Raw genomic sequence first — 7097 nt, forward strand, 5'->3', positions numbered from 1 at the left:
CTCTATATTTCCCAGTGTAAAACGGTCTTGCTCTCCATCTATTCTTGGCATGATTTAAATACTTTAATGGAAATAATATGAAGGTTGGTGGCTCATTGATAAGCTTTGCTAATAGATGCAAATCTGGTACTGCCTCATGCCAATATTACGGATTTCTCTATTTTAGCCTTAATCATTTTAGACATATTTTGGTAGCCTACTCATGGATAGTGATGGCCTCTGTAATGAAGAAACACATGCAGACACACTGCATCTGGGAGTCTATGACACACATTGCCAGATCTCTGGGACAGCTTTGAGTCTTTCTATATTTATAAGCACTTTAGGTGAATTTTGTGCAACAAAAGAATCTTCCCCAGTGTGTCCCAGGACTGTTCCTGCAATGTAGCATGTAAATGAATGTCTAGTGGCATATAACCCCTTTGCTATGCCCTGCAAAATGGTATTTAGTGAAATATTAGATTTAAAAAATGTTTCTACATTTTTATTTTTCTCTCAAAATATTCTGTGATTTTTTATTGTTTTTTTCTTTGTCTTGAGATTAGAACCATTTTAAAATCAGATTACTGATCTTTTCATACTTTGTTATTAATCTATTAACTTTGAAAAGACCATTTTATTTTCTGATTGACTAGTTTTGGTCTCATGTTTGTATTTAGTTAGATTCAGGACAGTCAAACCTTTTAGCAGATACAAAAACACTAAAAACTCTATATTTAGCAGTGTTTCCTCAGGGGTCTATTGTTGTTAGCTTATTTTTATTGGTTATTTTATTTATTTACATTTCAAATGTTATCCCCCATCCCAGTTCCCCTCCACAAACCCCCTATCCCATCTCCCCTCTTCCCTGCCTCTATGAGTGTGTTCCTTCACCCACCCAACCACTCCTGCCTCACTGCCCTAGCATTGCTCTATGTTGGAGTATCAGGCCTCCACAGGACCAGGGCCTCCCCTTCCACTGATGCCAGATAAGGCCATCCTCTGCTACATATGCAGCTGGATCCATGCTTATTTTAACTTCTTGGTTTTACCCTTATATTCTGTAACTTATAAATGTTGCTCACATTTAAGCATGAAAGGAATCTTTAAATATTTTCAATAGCTAGTGAACCTGGGTTTTTTCTACTGTTGCATTTGGGGATTAGTTGAAATAATAGCCTAACTCCCAAACTGATTGATAATTAACTGGTAAAAGCTAACTGGGATGAATACCTGGTTAAAATGTGTACTGAAACATCATATTCTGACATTTCAGACTCAGTCTTGCATCTTCTACAGTATCATTTGTGGTTTTATATATGTTTGTTCCCCATCTCTTATTTCCGTCACTTCCTTTGTGATGTTCACTGCAAAAGTAAATACTAGATTCATAATCTTTTGTGTTATTATGTAAGACATATAGGATGAGGTCAGGGACAGAAAGCCAACTAGCATGACTGCTTGCTCTCAGAACTACAAAAACAAAACCAAATAAAAGAAAACAACTTACTAGAAATTCTCGTTTTAAAACATGCAATTGTGTTGTGTAAATGTGTAGAGAAAGAAAAACACATGAAGTAAACACTTAACAATCTTTGAACAGTTTTGGTAACTGAATGCACACTGTTTCATAGAAGAGCGAGTACTTCTTTTCTTAACAAATCCTAACATCCCCAGCTCTTAGCTCCAGGAAACCACAGTTCATTTTGCTTTCTGCATCTGTGAGTTTGAAAAGCTCTGTTATCCTATGTATGTGAAGTCATGCCTTATTTTTCCCTAACTGTCTTATTTACCTTATGCTCTCATGGTTCATGTCTGTTACACAATAATACTTCATTTCCTTGCACTTTATGTCTATATGGAGATATGTGTGTTGCCTTTTCTTTGTGAAATTACTTATGTAGAATTCTTTCCTTTTTTGTTTTCAATATTGTGGGCCTTGAAGAAATGAAGATGGCAGTCCAAAATTCCCATTAACACCATTTTAGTTTGTTTTCTTTTTTAAAAAAATTTAAATAAACATCCAGAAAGTAGTAGCTGGTTCATATGACAGTGTTATTCTTATTTTTGTGTTATATTTATATTATTTTGTGTAATGATTTCACCCTTTTTCTTTCCTATCTACTACTCAAATCACTTATATACTCTCCATTTTGTGAGGGATTTTTTTGTTTTGTTTTCTTGTATTTTTTGATAATAGCTATTTTACTAGGAATGAAGCAATATACCACTTTATCATTTTATACTTCTCTGTCATGTTACACTAAGTTCTTTCTTATTTACTTCTTTGCCATTCATGTGTCTTCTTGGAATTGAATTTTTGATCTATTCAAGTACTTTGCCCCTTAAGTATTTATTGTTATAAAGATTTTGTGGGTGTCATTTATGCATTTTAGATATTAAATTATTTTTGATACAACTTATAAATAATGTCCTCTAGTATATCCATCAAACATTTAACTCTGGTTGTTTGCTATGCAGAAGTCTGTTCTTTTACTTGATGATATCTCATTTATCTATTTTTGTTTCCTGCACTTGAGGTCATTTACAAGAAATCATTTTTAAGACCAATGCTTTAAACGTCTTCAAAGAATGTTAGGGTTTGTTCCTTACATGTAGATGTTTAATTCATTGTAAGTTATGTTTTGCCTGTTGTATTTTCATGTAGAAATCCTTGTGTGCCTGGGAGAAATATCACTTGGTCATGGTGCATGCTACTTAATGTTCAGTTTAAGTCAATCACCTAATATTTAAGAATGTTTTTATGAATATTCCTTACAGATATTAACTACAGTTTCCTTAAAGTGACTTTATTTTGGTTCTTTTTTTTTAATATCCCAGAAATTTATTTCATGTTTGCTTAAATACATTTTATATAGAAAGGTTGGGATTGTTTGTGTTTGGAGCCCCTGGTAAATCTCTGAACCATAGGGGTGCCATTCCAGAGACATGAGAAATAGAAACTGCAAGTCGAATATTAGTACTCCTGTTTAAGATTTGTCTCTGGTCAAATCAAGCCACTCCCTAAAAAAATGCTTGAGGTGTTAGAGCCACTATGTGAAAACAGCTGACATGAAGGAGGACATTTAGATTCTGGCTTGTTGAATACTTAAGTAGCTGGAAATAAAAAATATTCAGGTTTGAAGTTTTCAATACTGGAACACTTTCAAGTCTAGGGTTTACAGCCAGGAAGAGCTGCTTCATACTCCTTAGTTTGGACTGTTTTCCAAAATGTTGATCTTCAGCTTTGGCTTCCATTTCTTCTGTAACATCATCTCCATCCACTTCTGCTTCTTCTCTCTCAAGCCATTCCAGCTGCCTTGCAAGTTCAGTCTCATCTGTATCTGTGACCACTTTGGGCTCCATCCAAACACTGAACACGCTCCTCTTCTCAATCTTCTCTTTAACGACTGCCATAGCCTGATTGAGGACAGAGAGGCCTTCTGTCCACTCTAGTGTTCTTGTTGTCATCACATACCTGGGCAGAGCTATTAGATTTATCTTGATGGGCATGGTTTCTGTAGAACAATTCAAACCTGCCCTCAGGGCTTCTTTTACAGCATCAACGCCTACATAACCATAGCAAGCTCCTTTAATATCTGCTTGAATTTTGACCGCTTGTGGGGTCAAATGCCTATTGATATTGTTAATGAGTACTCCTCTTTCATCTTCATTCAAGTCTAAACTATCCAAGATAGATGGGTCTGAGACTGCATGCTTAAAGGCATCATAGGCATCATATCCGGTCTCTTGTATTTGCCATCAAAGAGCAAGACAGTCCTCTGGTCCAGGCTTTCCAGCTGCTCATCCTTGGTATATTCTAATACCTCAGCAACATGGTGAAGAATGCTATAGACAGTTTTGGATTTTGTGAATTTGTCTTCACATTTGATTGCTTCTTCTGGAGAAACTCTTTTTTTTGACAAATCTATATATCCTTTTTCTTTCCACTCTAATGACAACTACACGTTCACTTCTGCCAATTCGGATCAGTTTGTTTATACAATGGATACATCATCTGGATAATTCACTAAGAAGAATCATGCCTTCAATGTTATTATATTCCAACAAGCTGACATAGGCCCCCATTTCAGCAATGGATCTTACATTCACCATCACTACATCTTCCACCTCAGAAAATTTGTGTTGATAAAATCTACAACTTAGACCCTGCATTCTGAAGTGTATGTGTGAATCCCGAACTAGGGTCCCATACTGTGCTCCTTAATGACAATGATGAGACTTGGAACACTAACACCGGATGCTGAAAGGACCCTGATATAGCTGTCTCTTGTGAGACTAGGCCAGGGCCTAGCAAACACATAAGTGGATGCTCACAGTCAGCTATTGGATGGATCACAAGGCCCCCAATGGAGGAGCTAGAGAAAGTATCCAAGGAGCTAAAGAGATCTGCAACCCTGTAGGTGCAACAACATTATGAACTAACCAGTACCCCAGAGCTCTTGACTCTAGCTGCATACATATCAAAAGATGGCCTAGTAGGCCATCACTGGAAAGAGAGGCCCATTGGACACACAAACTGTATATGCCCCAGTACAGGGGAACGCCAGGGCCAAAAAAAAAAGGGAATGGGTGGGTAGGGAAGTGGGGGGGGGTATGGGGGACTTTTGGGATAGCATTGGAAATGTAATTGAGGAAAATATGTAATTAAAAAAACAACAACAACAACAAAACACCGGATGCCGAAGCTCCTCAGCTTGCACTTCGCCCAACCCCTATTTTGGTTCTTTAATGTTAAATGTATATATATTTATTAACACATATTTTTGATGATTTAACTTATGTTACATTATTAATGTCTTATGTATTTTGTGACAATTATGTATGATCATCTGTGACTTCTTTTGGTTATCAGTTGCATTGAATATATTTTCCACATTTTACTCTTTCAGTATATGTGTTTTCTTTAATATCTTGCTGACAATTAAGTTTGGTTGCAGTTTCTTTATTTTTATTTTTAAATTCATTCAGCCATTCTGTCTTTACCCAGAGAGTTTAACTTATTTATGCTTAGTATAATTATTGACATGGTAGGAGAAACTATTTTCATTTCTTAATTATTTTATAACTTCCAGGTTTTTATACTCTTTGTTTTCTATTATCTCCTTTCCTGTTTCATTGACTTTTTTGTAATGATATCTTTGATTTATTTGTCGTTTCCGTTTTATATCATCTATATTTTTCTTTTTCTTTTTTATTTAAAATTAGGCCTATATACAGAGAAATTTGACAGTCTAATTTAAAAAGACAGTAACTTCCTAATTTTTAAAAAAATATACTGTTTATTTCTGTGGACATATTGTTATACAGTTAGAGTTTTCGACTCCTTTTTGGATTCCATTCTGTTTCTGTTTCTAATATCATTGAATATAATAACTACACAGTTTCTTTTTGGTACTTTATTCATATTCATGTACCATCATTTCTTTAAGGCTACTTTTAAGAGACACATTTTGCACCTTTGGATCATACATTTGTGTTTCTTTATTTGCTTTGTAACTCCTTTTCTCTCTCTCTCTTTTTATTGGATATTTTCTTTATTTACATTTCAAATGTTGTCCCCTTTCCCAGTTCCCCCCTTCCTGAAATCCCTCTAGCCCCTGCCCCTCCCTCTGCTTCTATGATGGTGTTCGCCCCCCCACCCCCCCACTCACTCCCACCTCCTCACCCTCGAATTCCCCTACACAGGGGCATTGATCCTTCACAGGACCAAGGGCCTCTCCTCCCTCCCATTGATGCCTGACAAGGCCATCCCTGCTACATATGCAGCTGGTGCCATGGGTCCCTCCATGTGTACGCTTTGGTTGGTGGTTTATTCCTTGGGATCTGGGTGTTATTTGCTGGGTTTTTACCTCAGGTACTCAACACACCCTGTGATATTTTTTCTCTACTATACACATTTTCTGTAAAAATCTGAAATAACTCTGCCCTTAATAGTCATTAAGATAATTAATTAAGCTAAATGGCATAAATTCTCAATATTAGGTAAGACAGAAGATGTCTTTCTTGTTTCAAAAAACAGGACAATGTTGAGTATGAATTACATTAAATTCTTTCCACAAAGAAGTTGCTAAGCAGATCTGGGACTTCTTTGTTATATCACAGATTATTTGGAGTACCAGCAAGACAATCAGCTGTATCTTGGCTTCTAACCATCTAGATTTTGCCAAATCCTATTAGCATATACACAAGAGAGACAGAAGACATCTTTCATAGAGACCTATCAAAATATATAGTGTTGGGTATGTGTTTGAAATCCTTTATTTGGCAAGAAAAAATATAGGATTTAGATATTCCTCTGAATTTGGCAATAGAAGAGACCAGGTCATGTAAAGACATGCTAGTCTATATGTTTGATTGTTAGTACCATACAAACTGGTACCTTTATTCGTCAGTATGGCAGAAGTTACTCCCTTTGGAAACTTTCCTTCAAAACTATGAATTTTTTATGCAATGTTGGATCTCATTTTTCTCTTCCCAGGTAGAAATTAGGGGCTGGTAGTTCTCTCTCTCTCTCTCTCTCTCTCTCTCTCTCTCCTTCTCTTATTTTTTAATCTTTTTTTTACAGTCCAGTCTTTATCCCCCTTTGCAGTCAGCCCTCCAACTGTTCCACACCCCATACCTAGTTTCCTCCCACTATCCATCTCAAAGAAGATGTCCCCACTCCCCTACCTCCACCCCACCAGGCCTCCCTACTCCCTGGGGCCTCAAGTCTCTCTAGGGTTAGGTGTATCTTCTCTGACTGAGTCCAGATGCCACAGTCCTCTGGTGTATATGTATGAGGGCCTCATATCACCTGGTGTATGCTGCCAGGTTGGTGGCTCAGTGTCTGAGAAATCTCGGGGGCCCAAGTTAGTTGAGACTGTTGGTCCTCCAATAGGGTTTCCCTCCTTCTCAGTTTCTTCCAGCTTTTCCTTAATTCAATCACAGGGGTCACCAGCTTCTGTCCATTGACTGGGTGTAAATAAATATCTGCATCTGACTCTTTCAGCTACTTGTTGGGTCTTTCAGAGGCCCATCATGATAGTCCCCTCTTTGTGAGCATTCTTGTCCCTGCAGTTGTGTCAGATGGGAACAATTTGGGGTTAGAACTTTTG

The 7097-nt window shown here is 37.0% G+C and overlaps 1 pseudogene; it reads right to left on the reverse strand.

Moving 5' to 3' along the window:
* Positions 1 to 3003: 3003 nt before the first annotated feature.
* On the reverse strand, positions 3004 to 4155 carry LOC110306794 (eukaryotic translation initiation factor 2 subunit 1 pseudogene; annotated as a pseudogene).
* Between the last annotated feature and the right edge of the window lie 2942 nt (positions 4156 to 7097).

The sequence above is a fragment of the Mus caroli genome, unplaced genomic scaffold (assembly GCF_978045245.1).
Source record: "Mus caroli unplaced genomic scaffold, Mus_caroli_1 scaffold_2, whole genome shotgun sequence".
Lineage (NCBI taxonomy): Eukaryota > Metazoa > Chordata > Mammalia > Rodentia > Muridae > Mus > Mus caroli.